The sequence below is a fragment of the Crocodylus porosus genome, unplaced genomic scaffold (genome assembly GCF_001723895.1).
Source record: "Crocodylus porosus isolate Cpor-Errol unplaced genomic scaffold, CroPor_comp1, whole genome shotgun sequence".
NCBI lineage: Eukaryota > Metazoa > Chordata > Crocodylia > Crocodylidae > Crocodylus > Crocodylus porosus.
The window spans coordinates 474,295-488,977 of record NW_017728943.1 but is presented as its reverse complement, the minus strand read 5'-3'; the positions used below and the strand labels follow the sequence as shown (position 1 = coordinate 488,977).

General features: G+C 47.4%; 1 protein-coding gene across 1 annotated transcript in view; it reads right to left on the bottom strand.

The window, feature by feature from the left end:
* NFE2L1 (nuclear factor, erythroid 2 like 1) overlaps positions 1-14,652 on the bottom strand; it is a 30,198-nt gene extending 15,546 nt beyond the window's left edge. The window contains exon 1 of the mRNA XM_019548368.1: positions 14,197-14,652. The gene's annotated coding sequence lies outside the window, so the exon portion shown is untranslated. The remainder of the gene's footprint in view (positions 1-14,196) is intronic.
* Between the last annotated feature and the right edge of the window lie 31 nt (positions 14,653-14,683).

Sequence of the window (14,683 nt, the reverse complement as noted above, 5' to 3'; positions counted from 1 at the left end):
CGCCGCTGCCCTCCCGGCCCCGCAGCCGCCGCCGGCCGGCCCCGCTCTCAACCCCAGCGACAACCGCTTCCACCCCAGCGTGGAGCCCGCCCCCAGCGCGGCATCCCCTCCAATCGGATTGCAACGGGGAAGAGACGGACGTGACTCCTGCCCAATCCCCGAGCGGGGAGCCGTAGCTGCCCACAGAGCCCCGAAGAAAGGCGGCTGATCTATCCAATCAGAGGTCGAGAATGCTCTTTTTCCCCCCCCCCCGCACACCGCCCATCCAACAACCAGAACCGCTTTCAGTGGCAGAGCGCTGGACCAATCAGAGGGAGAGCACCTGCACGTGCACGCCTCTGCCAGATGGAATGACAGCAGTGCAATCCAATTGCCGGAGGGGTTAGCCGAACGACAGTGATCTTCACCAATCCACAAAAGCACCGCTTACTCCCGCCCATCAAGCGACTTGAATGACGGCGAGGGCAGCCAATCACCTGGCAAAGATCCTCTACACCTTTCCCTCTGGCTGTCGCTACAGCACGGAGTGCCCCTAGGCCTAGCCCCAGGATCTAGGCTGTGGTGAGGCAGCCCCTCACGGGCTTCTGCGTCCCTCTCGCAGCCCTCAGAGCGGGCCACCATCACGAGGACACCCCCCCCACACCTTGTAAGTCAGTGAGGGGCCTTGAAACCGCACCCACTACTACCGGGGGGGGCTCGAAACTACCATTACCTGGATTACCAGGTCCATCAACTAGCTTGTCCCCAGACGCAGAGGTACTCAAGCACAAGACACACAGGACCCCCGATCTGTACTTGGGGCACGCACAGGATGCCCCTGATCCCAAGGCCTGGCTCAACACATTCCCAGGAGGATCAGGTGATTGGGCACACCAGGCCTGTGCGCAGGGCCCCAGCTCCAGGGATTGCATAGTTGTATCAAAACCTAGATTTTCAGGAACAAATAAATAAAACTTCTGTTTGCCAGGGTTCCCAAGGAAAGCCTGAAAACCTCTGTCTCAAATGTCAGGCAACAAGATGGCTCCCCTGCCCTCCTGGGCCATTCCTCACTGGCTCTGGCTCCAGATAAGTCACCAGTGAAGCAACATCGGTTCAAATCTGCAGACAGCCTAAAAAACAATGCAAAGGTGCAAGCTGCTCCTTTCATCTTGACACTGAAACGCTGCTATGCCCAAGGAAGGGCCAGGCCCTGGCAGGGCAGATGCCGACTGTCCCCAGTTTTCTCATCCCAGCCCTTTCCAAAACACTGTTACAAAATGTTCAAACTCCACCCTAACAGGGCCCAGAGTGAAATCTCTACATGAAATTGCAACCTTTGATCCTAGCTGTGGGGGTGGGGAACAGAGCTCAACACACATGGCTGAGATACAGCCACCCAAATCATCCCCACCATGCAGCAGTATACAAGCCCCAGTGACATAAAAGATATCACTGTTGCCTCAAGGTAATGTTCCCTTGTACCACAGGGACATTTTGCTAGCAAAACAGTAACAATTCAAGGCTAAGCCCTCACAAATTTGCACTGCAATATTCCACTCTGCTTTCCGGTGGCTCTGATTCAATGATCTTACAATGTGTTGTTGCCTCTCAACTTTGATAATGTATTCTCTTGCTCTTGGTTGGTCCAGCCAGCAATGATAATGTGTTAGTGTTTAGTTAGCTTATCCAAAGATCTTTACAATATTTCTTAAATAAGAAGATTTTTAAGTAAGATCCAGAATCCTACTATTGGGTGGGTAACTTAATACCCTGATAAATACGCTAATCAGCAACAAGTCAGCAGAGGACAATGTGATGAAGATCTTTTTATCCAATTCACAACAGACAGGTCACCAGGAGAGAAGGCTACATAGCCATTTGAAAGATGTGTATCACAATAGCACTAGATACAATCACAGTGATTGTAAATTGGAGAACCATGTACAGGTGATAATGCATCAGCACATACCTAGGAGAGGTAAAACTAACACCTTACCAAACATGGATATATAACCAGACCATAAGATAAGTCAGGGCAACAATTACAATACCAGGCACAAGCCACTAAATGTATCAAACTTTAAGAGCAGACTGTCTGGAAATGTTTTTTCCAGATAATTATTATTATCAACACTTGAAAGGACTAGAACTAGAAGAGATTAAATATCTGTCCAGTATGTGTACTTGGTGTTTGTGCATTTGACAGCAATTTGTGCCTATTTGATTTCACTGATCTCCTATTTTCCATCAGTTTCTTGCACTGTTTGTGTGGGTTTCTCTCACATTAAGGAGTCAGCGAAGACATTTTAAAAAGGAGGAAACTGATAGTAAACACTGGTAAAAAGATCAGCGGCAGATACAGGACCCAAAACTAATTAGCTGGATTCTGAATTGATGTGCCCCTCTTTACTGAAGTACCATAACATTCAAGCCCGCTGCAAATGCTGAACAAAGGAAATTTCCCAAAACCATCAGGTTCAGACACTTAGGAACAAAGGAGTGGAAGGGGACTCCTGGACCACCAAGTCTAGTCCCCAACATTCACAACCATTTACCTGAGGATTCTGCAAAGTTGCCACTTCAAGGCCTCACACTTAACTACAATGTACAAACCCAGAAACCGCAAGAACTCCTACAGCATTCCACAGGTCAAAAAAGCAGGGGAGATCAGGGCATGGCTGATGCCCTGCTATTGAAGTGGTGGAGAAGTAACTGGTCCCCAGTGGGGACACCAGAGCAAGGCTGAATAGGCAACCAGCCAGATTTGCTATTGATAATTAACTCTGGTTCCATGAGGAAACAGCATAAAAAGGACTGCAACCATCTCTCTATGAATCCACATCCCTCAGAAGGGCTGGGGTATCTTCTTCATCCACAGTTAACATGGAGAATCTACCAGAGAAGGTTGCAGCTAGCTGCCTTTTGCAAATGAAGGCCTGTGTTGCAGCCCATAGATGTGCCTTTTTCTAGATATCCACATCTTTACTGCACAAAACCAAACTTTTTCCACATCTGTACATGGGGCACAATTTCCCTTTTCAGCACTGCCAAAAAAACCCTCACAAACAGTAAAGACTGAAATCAGGGACACCAGCTAACTGGCTGGGCTACTAGATGCATTTAGAACGTTGTCTTCCACCTTCTCAAAAGCCTTTGCTTTCAAAAGCCTCTGATTGTTTTTTGGACATTGCTGAAATGAACCTCAGGTTGCCTCTCACTCTCTTGTGAGCAGCTGAAGCAATTTACCATTGGGAAAACTGAGACAAAGATGGGTTAAAAGACTCACCCGAAGTCCTACAATGTGTCCATGGCAAAGCTGGGAATAAGCTCCAGAAATCTTTCCTGCCAATCCTTTGCCCTCACCACACTTCCTCATGCAGTGAGCATGTCTATAGTCCTTTAGTGACTGCTGCTTGTAGGATCTGTTTTTGTTCCATGCCTTTGCTTCCTGTCTTGAGCAATCTCTCTTAATCTAAAGGTCTTGTCTAAGTGTTCTGCATTAGCATGGGAGTCAAAAAACATCAACAGGTTTCAGAGCCTGCTTTATGTTCTCCATGTTTGGAACTGTGGTGTCTTCTTAATACCTAGCCTTCAAAGAGGTAAAGTGACTTGTCAGAGCTGGGAAGAGAACCCAGGTCTCCCATATCTTGGTCCATTGGTGGCCCACAATGAATCCTCAAACCATGACCATTTATCTTCCTTCTCCATCTCCCCTCTGGAAAGGGGTGAGGGGGAGGGGAGAGGAGGAGGAAGAAAGGTTTGAGAGTGGTGGGCTTAGTCTGATCATCAGTAGCATGTTTATTCTCTGAACAGGCCTTGGGGGCCTCTCTGGTGATGGGCTCTCTATAAGCTATTTAAATAAATAGAAATAAGTATTTGTGTTTAAAAAAAATCACCTTCCAGCAGATTATTTATATCTTTTCCAATTGATCCATGTTACTAAGGCTGGGTTCTCTGCCCAAATCAATGATGGCTCCAAACAAACTTGCCAGCACTTGGAGGCACAGCTGCCAGACCCTGCCCAACGCTGTGCTGAGCTTGCTCTCTGCAATTGTTTGAAGCTGTGTGGATAATCAAGGGCAGATTCAGTAGGAACCTAAGACACCACCCAGATGATTGCTATTTATACAGTGTTGCAGTTGCCTGGAGCAGCAAGCACTGCCAAGAACAGATGCCCTCATTCTCAGTCCCAGAGGGCTGGCAGCCTAACAGATATATAGGATACCAAGACAACACATCAGGCATAGGGAGATGTGGAAGTGGTAATAGAGAACTCTGAAGCTCACAAGGATGCATTAGGTTGAAGGTTGGTAGCTGGTGCCCATCACAAGAGTCTTTGCTCTAAAAGAAAATGACAACCTTAATTAAAAGTGATGTTGTAGCAGAGATAGTCCAGAAATTGAAAGACAAGGATTTCTTAGTTGGTCCAATAAAAGATACCGCCCTATGTAGCTAGGATAGAGTTAGGCAAGCTTTTGAATGCAAGACATTCTTCCTCAGGTCAGAGGACGACTCTTCTGACCTGAGGAAAAATATGTTGCATTCCAAGGCTTGTTGAATTATCCCAACCACATACTAGGTTCAATACAAGATACCACCTTAGAAATTCTTCACCCCTAATTAAAGTCAAAGTAGATGCAAAGCACATCCTTTCAGGCTCAGAAGGATGTATTGAGTTCCCTGCAAACAGCTGTAAAATGGTGGAGATTAAGGAACAGTCAGAGCCAAGCTATTCGGGCTATGGAGCTTCCCCTGGCTGCACGTATAGAAGTTGAGATAGTGGTTTTGCCTGTGCAAGCTAGGGGCAGAAAAGCTGAGAGAGACTGTTGTGTGTGCAATCCTGAGAAGATGCAGAGATGGAGCTTCTGGAATATTGATCTCACTTTGGGATTCCTGAAATAAATGCTGGACAGTTGCCTGGTTTCTTTGTTCAGGAGGAGACTTTTTAGACACTTTTGCAAGTAAACAGTATTATAGCAAGATACCTGGCTGTCACCAATGAGTTTACATTTGAAGAGAAACAATTCACTAGGTTTCTAAATGCTGACCACTCAAAAGAAAGAACTGACAGAATACTTTGTGTGTTGATGTAGTCAGCCATTCCACTACCATTTGCATGGACAGGCACAGCAACCTCACATCCATCTCCACTGCTGACAGATGCACCTGGCAGCTACTAGGCTGTGATGGAATGGCTAGTCCCTGGTCCAAGTTTTCCTGGGCAGGAAAGTAAAGAAGCCAACCCCAGCCCTCTCCACCCACAACCAGTGAGGTTGAAAAGAGCTGTATACAGTCTCTCTGCCATAACAGAGGCTTTTACTGCCAGGAACAAGGTCAACACCCAAGCCTTTCTGGGTGCCAAATGTCAAAACCCAGCTAGTCAAACCTGTACTCACCCCTCCAACACCAGTTTGCAATAGTATAAGAGCCAAGTTACATACCAAACTAATCACCAGATTTCTATTCTGACTACTGGGGACAGCTGTATTATTACAGTAAGACATGCTGCAGGACACCAACCTGACACAACACAGTAGAATCCCAGCCCAGGAAGGGGGATAATACTGCAACATAGATCAATTACACTCTGCAGTGGTAGCTGTGGCCCTGGCCCCTCCCAAGATCATCATTCATAGTCTATTCTTCCAAATGCACAAGACAAGCTCTAAAACCCTCCTTGCTCTAAGTTTCTGCACGTTCTCCCAAAGCTAGGATTAGCCAACTGGAGGGAAAAGCCTGGCACCTCTTTCAGCCTGGTATCTAAACAGTTGGGCAGGGTTCCTGATGATGAGCTACAGCTGCCTCCACTACCTAGATGATTAACCCTTCCCTGTCTGGACTGCAATCAATGCCCATAGGGATAGGAGGAGGGAAGAGTTTAAGCCGGGTGGTCCCAACTGCGTCACTGATGACTCTAAGTAATCATTTGCAACTTCTTCCAAACACCTCAAGCATGTAAAGGACACAAATATGACACACATCTGTACCCAGACCCACTCAGTGTTTCAATCACACCCCCCCACGTATTGCTTCTGGATCTGGCCCTTCCTCTCTAACCTCATGCAGCAGAAAGATTTGGATGCTCCTGGCTTAAATGGCTGTGCTGCACCAGAGGCCCTAGGAATGGGAACCTTTCATATGACTAAACAGGCTCCTTGTATGGTTGAAGGTATGCATATCCACCCATGGTGCTGCTGAGAGCAGAGATGGGACTCACAGTGTTTGGGAACCAATGGGCTAGTAATTCCATCTAGAGATAAGTGATTAGGTGGAAATATTGGGGGACAGACAGAAGAGCACTTGAGAGGGAAGCGGTCCACTTGGAACAGCTGGAAGGACACTGCCGGAAAGAGAGAGAAAATACTAATGAAGAAACTGGACAGCTCAGAGCAATGTGACTGCTCTCAACTGCGTGTCTAGGTTAGATCAAGTATGAGCTTGCTTAGCAATGGTCAGCACTGTTAACAGATGCAATTCCCTCCTCTCTTAATCTTCTCATGGAAAATAAGCCTTTATGTAACAGCATGAAAGCCTTTGCCCAGAAAAGGTAATCCTATCATCAAGCAATTTGATGGGGCAATACCAGTGCCCCCAAGGTACCAAGCACAAACAAGTAAGGGGGGGCGTGTTTTGTGAGGGAGCATCCACATGCAGGTGTGCCACGGGGTAGGAATGTAAACTGGGTCATGGTGGCACTGAAGGAAGTGCCAGAGGGTTGTGACATCATCCAGCTGAATGAGGGGCAAGGAAGCAGAGGAGCCCCTCCACCCTGTTTCTGGTCCAGTCCTATCTGTCTTCCTGATTGCAAGGACTCAGGTGGTCTGATCCAGGCCTTGAGTCCCCATCATGCAACACCTCCACTTAGTTATCCGAACCAGTGGCGAACAGGTGACAAACACCGCCATTTTAAACCCACTGGTGTCAATGACAACGCCAGGCATGCAGCAATCGCAGGCCTTAAGTCTTAGATTCAGTGTCTGAACTGGAGCTCAACTCCTCTTTTCAGGCTTATTTGAACCCAGCTCATCAATACAGTCCTGTGGCCAGTGTAACTGAGGCTTTGGGGACATGTTATCACTCCCACTGAATAACTGAAGCTCCATGCTTATATTCAGGAGTCTAGTGGTCTGATCATTGGCCCCAGGTTCAGAACCCCTGAATCTCCATTCCCAAACTGAGACTGGAAGGCCTAAAAATAAGTGGGAGGCAACGGTTGTGGTCATCTTTTCAGCAGGTGCCCTGGAGACACTGGCCCAGGCTCTGTGACCCACTTGGTTGTCTTTGTGCTTCTCTGGTGGAACCAGAAACTGATTCTCTCTCCCAGGCATAGGGGCAAAGAAAGGGCATACCCAGAACACACATCCCTGGCTGCTGAATATCATCTTTGGGACTGAAGACCCATAGTAGCATCCAGGCTGTTTGTATAATAATAGGTTTTCCCTCTGTCTTTGCTCTGGCTGGGGGAACCCCAGGGTGGGGAAGCTATATCCCCACATATGGAGCCGGTTATATGATAACTATTTAACACTGAAGCCAACACCCTGATTTCTTTCCAAGGGTGATTTTACAAATTCCTCCAGACACATACACATTGACCACAAAACTGAGGATTTGGATCATGGGGTCCAGCCCTGTTCCAAAGATCGTTAGGGTTCAAGTTAAACAACCAGAAGGGATAAATGTTGGTTGTACTGGAGTCTATCAACATTTATAAATGTGCTCCAAGACCAGGGGGTGCTTTAATTAGTGTGGCTCCAAGAGCATCACGTGTATCGGCATTCCCATGCTGAAAAACAGTGGTGGGGGCACTTTAACTAAAGCTCATTGAGTGAGCCATTTCTAGACACTGGAGTCTGTTGGAGTGCAGTAATTACGAACAGACTTGATTAATTGAGTTTGCTCTGATGCACTATAAGTACAGTGTGTTGGAGCAGCCTCACTGCATGTCTGCAGGCACCCTGTGAGCTTGGTAGGGCTTTAGCCAAACTGCAAGTATTGAACCTTTAGTGCTCACAAAGCTGCACTGTACACAAGACAGAGCAAGCAGTGCAAAGCTGACATATGTACTCCAGAATTGCAACTGCCATTCTGCATATGCATAAACCCACAGTTTATATATCTGTTAATTCCAGAAGGCCAGAGGGAAACTCCTGCTAGATTCTTAGAAGCCAAAGGTCAAAAGAGATGCTTCCCCAGATTTTCTCCAGGATTATAGTCAGTCTTCCGATTTCACATGTGATGACTGATTTTTCCCTAGAATTGTAATCACGGATTTCACATGTGGGCTGATTGCATTATAATTAGGCCAACATGTCCAGTGAAGCTAATTGGATTTACAGACAGAAAGAGAAACAAGACTTGTTTCTTGTGTTAAATACCCTCAAGTAGGTGTAACCACATGAAATTCTTTCAGTAGCTTTTGGAGGCCCACATGGGAAGGAAGGGCAGAGGAGGGGGTGTCTGATGCAATGTGATCCCGTTGAGTTTATTTTTAGTTTCATTTCTGGGCTATTTGAAGGGAGTCACTAATGTCCCAGTCATGTGATGATGACTGATTAAACACCATGATGCTCCCCTACATTAATATGAACTCTGGAGGTTTGTTTGTTTGTTTTTTTAATTTTTCATATTCCACAGCAAGTTGGCCAAATCAATTACAAATCTGTTAGTCCAGAACCAAAAGTGGTGCTACTACCAGCAAACATCTTCCACCCCCACCTGGGGCTTCAGATGTTCCCAAATCCTTTGGCAGGCATCCTACTTGCCGGCCCAAGCCCAGAGTCTCAGGGTTCAGATATCCCAGAGTTTTGGTTGCCCTTAGCCATAAGGTCCCAGGAGCAAGCTAGGGAGGAGTCTCCCATTTCCATAAAGTGGGCATAAAGCCAAGATAACTATGCGTTACCTACATGGGTGCTATCCAATGCCAGCAGAGCAGTCTTCCCCAGGTCCAACTAGGAAGCCACTGTGGTGATCACGGTAGTTCCCCTAGGTAAGCACAGACTACACTTGATCAGCCAAAAGGCTGAGAAGCAATAATACACTGGAGTTAATCTGATTTGGGGAAGCTAAGCATCAGCTGAGAAATGAATTTGATGCAGCTCATTGTGCAATGCAAGCCAGGCAGAGGTCCACTGCAATTCATGGTGAGGAGATCTTGCTTGTACAAGTCAGCTCACACAAGAGGTGTAGCAGTGCAGCTCTGCACCCGAGGCAGTGCTGGCTCCTGCCCTGCCAGTTGCAACTGTGTAATCAGCTGCCACTGTGGCAACAGTTGCTTTGTGCCCCCACCCCCCCCATACAGGTGGCACCTGGGGCTGCTGTCCTGGGTGCCTCCCTCAGTTTATGCTACTGACTTGCAGGATCAGGGCCAATGTGGAGATGTCCCTCTAGTTGTGAAACTGCACAGCCTCACTTACTCAAACCTCATTTACATGAAATATGATCATGTCTCACAAAACTCATTACTTGCCCTTAACAGTCCCTCAGTAACTTAAGCCTTAGTTTCTCTAAATTAATTCAGTTTTCTCCAATCACATAATTATAGTTTGGGGCTCCATTCCATAGTTTGGACTTGCATTCAAGCTCTCCCCCGCTGTTCTGTCTTGGTATCTATCAGTTGCTAGGCTTTACTGATGGGTTGTTCATATGTCTAAGACAGGAGCACAAATAATATCTGAGACAACCCTATGCCCTTGGACTGCTGGGCTGATAGAAATTCTTCTAAAGGCAGGATTTAGCAATGCGTATGCTGGCAGTGGGATCTCATTCACCCAGAGGTTTTTCATTCACATTCAGCCTGGGGCATCCTGGCTAAAAGTCGTCACCATTTGATGAGGAGACTGAATCTGATGGGTCTCAGATCACTTTCCAAAGAATAAAACTATTCATTCCATCCAGGAAGAGCACACACCAACTGCAGATGCTTCCTCAGCCTGACAAAGGGTTTTTAAACCTGTAAGTTTGCTAAGACATTTTTTTCTAACTATTTAGTTGGTCTAATAAAAGATATCAAATTTACCTAAAGAACCTTGTCTGCCCATGTCCTTAGACCAACACAGCTACAACCTACACCCGTTTCCATAGAATAAGCAGTCACAAAGCCTTGTCTCAGAGCAGCAGTTCTGGGTGGCTGCTACCCACAGAGGCAGTGTTGACTTTCAGTTGCTGTTGCTGACACCACTGTTTCAGAACAAGAACCAGTCTCTTCCAGGAAGCTGAAAGAGAGAAAGGGTTGGCTTCTGTGGTTATTAATTCAGCATCTCTAACCTGTAACTCCACCATGATAATTAAGGCCTCTTTTCTATCTCTCCGGCATCCTCTTTTCACACCTCAAATCTTTCATGTGCTGCACTGTGGTGCACATTTTTTAAGATCCAACCCTTTCTCCCTGAAGCCAATACCAAAACTCCCAGAGCAGGGTTGACACTGCAGTCAAAGACAGAACTGCAACTCATGTTGACAAACCCAAGTTGGCTTTAAACTGGTCATCCTGGGTACCAATACTGAATCATCCTCAGTGGTGCCTTGAAGTATGATAAGGCATCAATCATTTTGAAGAAACTTGTCTTGCTATGGAGGTGGGTAGATGAGAGAAACAAAGGGAAAGAGCTGTGACCTGAGATCGCTCTAGGATCCACTCTTACCACCCTGAAATATTTGCCATGTCTGCAGCTGAACCTGTGGATCTTGGATCAGCCTCAGTCATCATCTCCAGACTTACTGATGATTTACTTCCCTATTTACTGGAAGACTGTCCTCCTCATACCAAAGGGCCGCTGCTGCCACCAACCAATAACGTGGCCAAGGCGGCATGGAGCTCTGTGCAGGCTATGTAACTCACTGAGTAAATGCTTGGTTGGCTAGTTTAATGATAGCTGGGGTACATCTACATGAGCTGCACACGCAGGACTATTTGCAGTGCAGACACACTCACAGATTTCCACGGAGTTAAAGTGAGCCATTATTACTTGATGTATTCCTTCCCATGTTCCCTTGAACTTGGGGCCTTATACTGTGAAATGAAAAGAGACAGCAACTTGTACCAGAGGGGAATGACAGGGCCAGGCCACAATACAACAAAGTGAAATACGTGCTGTAAGACTGCATATGGAGAGGGTATGCACATATGTGGCTGCAGAAATCACAGCAGGGAGATTTGACAGGAGGCCCTGAATAATAAACTTATTTAGCATACCAACAGCACAATTTAGGCCACTGTCTGTGCTGTGCTTCTGAGGAGGTGTAATTCAGGAAAGGGGGCTATGCTCTTTTAAGACACCTTTGCTCCTACACAGTTCCGGAAGTCAATGTGGTCTCTGATGTAAGTTAGGCCTTAGGGGCACCTCTAGCCTGTGGCACTTTTTCTTCTGCAGCTTATAATAGCTCGGAGTGCAGAGTACTGCAGCCTGTCCCTGTACTCTTGCCCTCTTCCTGCCCCTGGCACATCCAGTGTGTAAGAAGTGGTGAGGATTGGGCCAGGCCTGTAGGGCAAGGCAAGGCGTATGCAGACTTGTGTCAGTGGCACTGATGTTATTCACTGCTTTTGGCTTCTACATTTAGCCAAACTCAAATCAGAAATGAGTGGTATTGTTTAAACTGATTTTTGTCTGTCTCTCTCACACACTTACACATATACATGCACACACTACTGATTAAAATACTATAAATCCTCAATTTTTTCAGGGCTGGGGTTTCTTGACATTTAGATGCTTCCAGTATTTGTTAGCATTTCTGGCTGCACAGTTTCTAGCCTGGTCCAAACTTCTGCACCCACATAAGCATCATGAACAACTTCTCTCAGCTCTGTCACTGTGGAGGTGCTGCTCTCTGACTAAAACAGTTCCAAAGATGCCAAGCTGGATTCAGACCTAAAGTAAGGAAACTCCATTAACTGCCATGAAGGTCATGCACCTAACCCCAACCTGGTCCCAGTAATCTCTACAGAGATTAAAAACTTTAATGGGAGTGAAACAAGGGACAGGAGGCCTAATAGTCGAGTGTTTGCTCTGCCACTGACTGTTCCTGGGACATTGGGAAAATCACTTTACTGCTCTGTGCCTCAGTTTCTCCATTAAAGAAAGAGTGACAATACCATCTACCTAATTCATAAGCCTGCTGTGAGACTCTTTTAGTTAGTTTTCTTTATCTACCTATGAAAGGGGATAGTGTAACCTACCAAATCAGTGGCCCACATATGAGGATAAAGGTCTACTGTTGATATTAGCTCACAACAAGATTCCTTTAGCTCAGTGGAAAACAACCTGTTTGGCAGGTGGGCCACAAATTAGCCACGCATCCTCAAGTGCTATTCTGATCTCCTTCCCCCATCCAATCCACAACTCTGCTTTTTACACTCAGCTCTGTGCTCCCAGCCTGATCTGCTGCTCTGCCTTCTGCTTCCTTCCTTGTGTTCCCTGCCTCATTTGCTGCTTTGCTTTCTGCCCTATCTGCCACTGTGTTTCTTGCCCCCTCCCCACCTGTGCCATGGGTTGGCCATTCCTGCTTTGGCTCATCTGCTGGAAATCTATGCCTTTAATCCAGGGAGTCTTGGGTTTGATTCCTACAGATAACCCATGAGATTGGTGAGGAAAGGGTCACACAAAAATTCAGACTTGGGCATAAAATAGAGGTAGCTTTGAAAGCCACAGTATTGCAAATACAAACAAATGGTAGCCATCTCAGAGAGGTGCCAAAGGAAAATTAAAGTAGATAGGAGAAGCTTTGCATTTGCAGACAGAGGTCCAGGGACAGTCATTTTCTAAAGATGGGGCTACATACGGCAGTCCTTACTCAAGCAAAACTCTGGGTAAAGTCAATGGATGCTAAGCCTCAGGGGAATCTGCAAGATTTCTCTGGAGTAGGAATACATGTAAACTAGACACCAATATGGAAATTCAGGGGAAATCCACAGCTTCAAATGCTCAGTGCCAAAGTCTCAAAATAGAGACTACACCAAACAGCCCATCACAAAAGCACGTACAGGGTTGCACACCTAGTACTTCTGGACTGATTTTTCCCTAGGAGCACGCAACATACACCCAACAAGCTGAAATCTTCTGAGAGACTCTCCTTCAGTAATCAGTGCAGGATTGCAGCTCTTTCCATTCCATCATCTGATTACAGTCCCAAAGGTTAAAACAACAAAGAAGAAAGGTATATGGTGTTTCTGTGAGTCATTAGGAAACCTAGCAGACCAGTTACACCATCTAGGCAGAGAAGGGATGAGTAATTAGACTTGAATAACCTAATGTAAAAGGAGATAGCTTGGGGGAGGAGGAGAGGGGCACGTGGGTAGCTCTACTGATCCGTGGCAGGACCACAGAGGCAGTGAACATAATTACTGTGTGTGTTCCTGTGACGCCTTCTCATGTGGGCGAAGCCCAGACAAAGCACAGATTGCAGTCCTGAATTCTATTGAACCTGATCTTCCAGTTCACCTTTTAGATCCAAAACTCACACCCACCTCCTTTCCCTCACCCTGTTTCAAAGCACAGTTCTTCTGAGGACTGCTGCCATCTCCATAGCCATACCTGGAGTGTGCACCAGTAAAAAGAGGATTTGTGTGGAGTGGATTTACCTGTCAGAACCCCTGAATGTGGGAAGGAGAGACAGGTCCTCACCCTCATTACTTGTCCAGGAAAGCCTTGATTCCTTCTGTGTCACCTGATTACTGACAACAGGCCAATGGACACTCACGTGGGAACTGAAAAGGGGCTGAAAGATAGACTCAGCAAGCAACCTCAATAGCCATTGTACCCCTCTGCTCCCTGCTACATAAACACCCACCAGCCAAAGCCCTAGTGATGTGTGTATTAAGGAAACCTGCCCAAGACTTCATCTATCTGACCACACAGGGCTCTGTGAACCTTGGTGCCTTTCCCCCTCCTCCCACCAAAACCTTTCTCCCCAGCCACTAACTCCCATTTCTCTGGTGCACTTAGAGGCCACAAATCCTGCACCTTTCCCCAGGCTGCCCCACTTCTCCATTCACTACCCTGGATACTGATGCTGTCATCAGATATCCCGCTCCTCTGCAGGGAACAACAGAGCCCTGGACCTAGGGCTGAGCAGGAAGAAAGCTGCTAACTTGCCTTCTCCTGTGGGCTCTGCATGGCCCCAAGGGGTTGCATTCACACCTCCAGGCAATCTGCCAGGCCATCTCTGCTCTCTTTACCCTGGCCACAACCCCAGGTGAAGTGCACACCAGGGCAGACTTACCTGCAAGGCCAGAAGCTCCTGTCTTGCCAGGCATTGGCTTTGGCAGGGGAGGTTGTTCTCCAGGTCTGCCTCCTGCCCTCAGGTGGTGGTGGGGGCCCTCCACATCCTTCCCACCACTGCACCTTTCCAGCGGAAAGAATCGCCAGATCTTCTTCCTGCCCCCAACTGCTGCAGGCTGCAAAAGTGGCTGCTTGATTCCCCGTTTTTGTCTGAGGGGAAGGGGTGGGGGGTTAGCCCAAGCTCCAGCCCCTCTTCTTTCAGGCTGCGTGTGGGGGTGGCTGGGAAGATCCCGGGTTTGGCATGAAGCTGCCTCATGGCGCTAAGTGTCTGGGCCAGGCGCGCGGCCAGGGGGGATCCCAGCTCTGGCGGCCCCTTACAGCCCCGGGAGCCGGGGGCAGCCCCGTGCCCCTGGGTGCGGGCAGGGGAGCTCCCCAGCGGGTGCAGAGGGCGCAGCTGGGCCGCTCCCCCTCCCCGGGGGTCCCTGCGG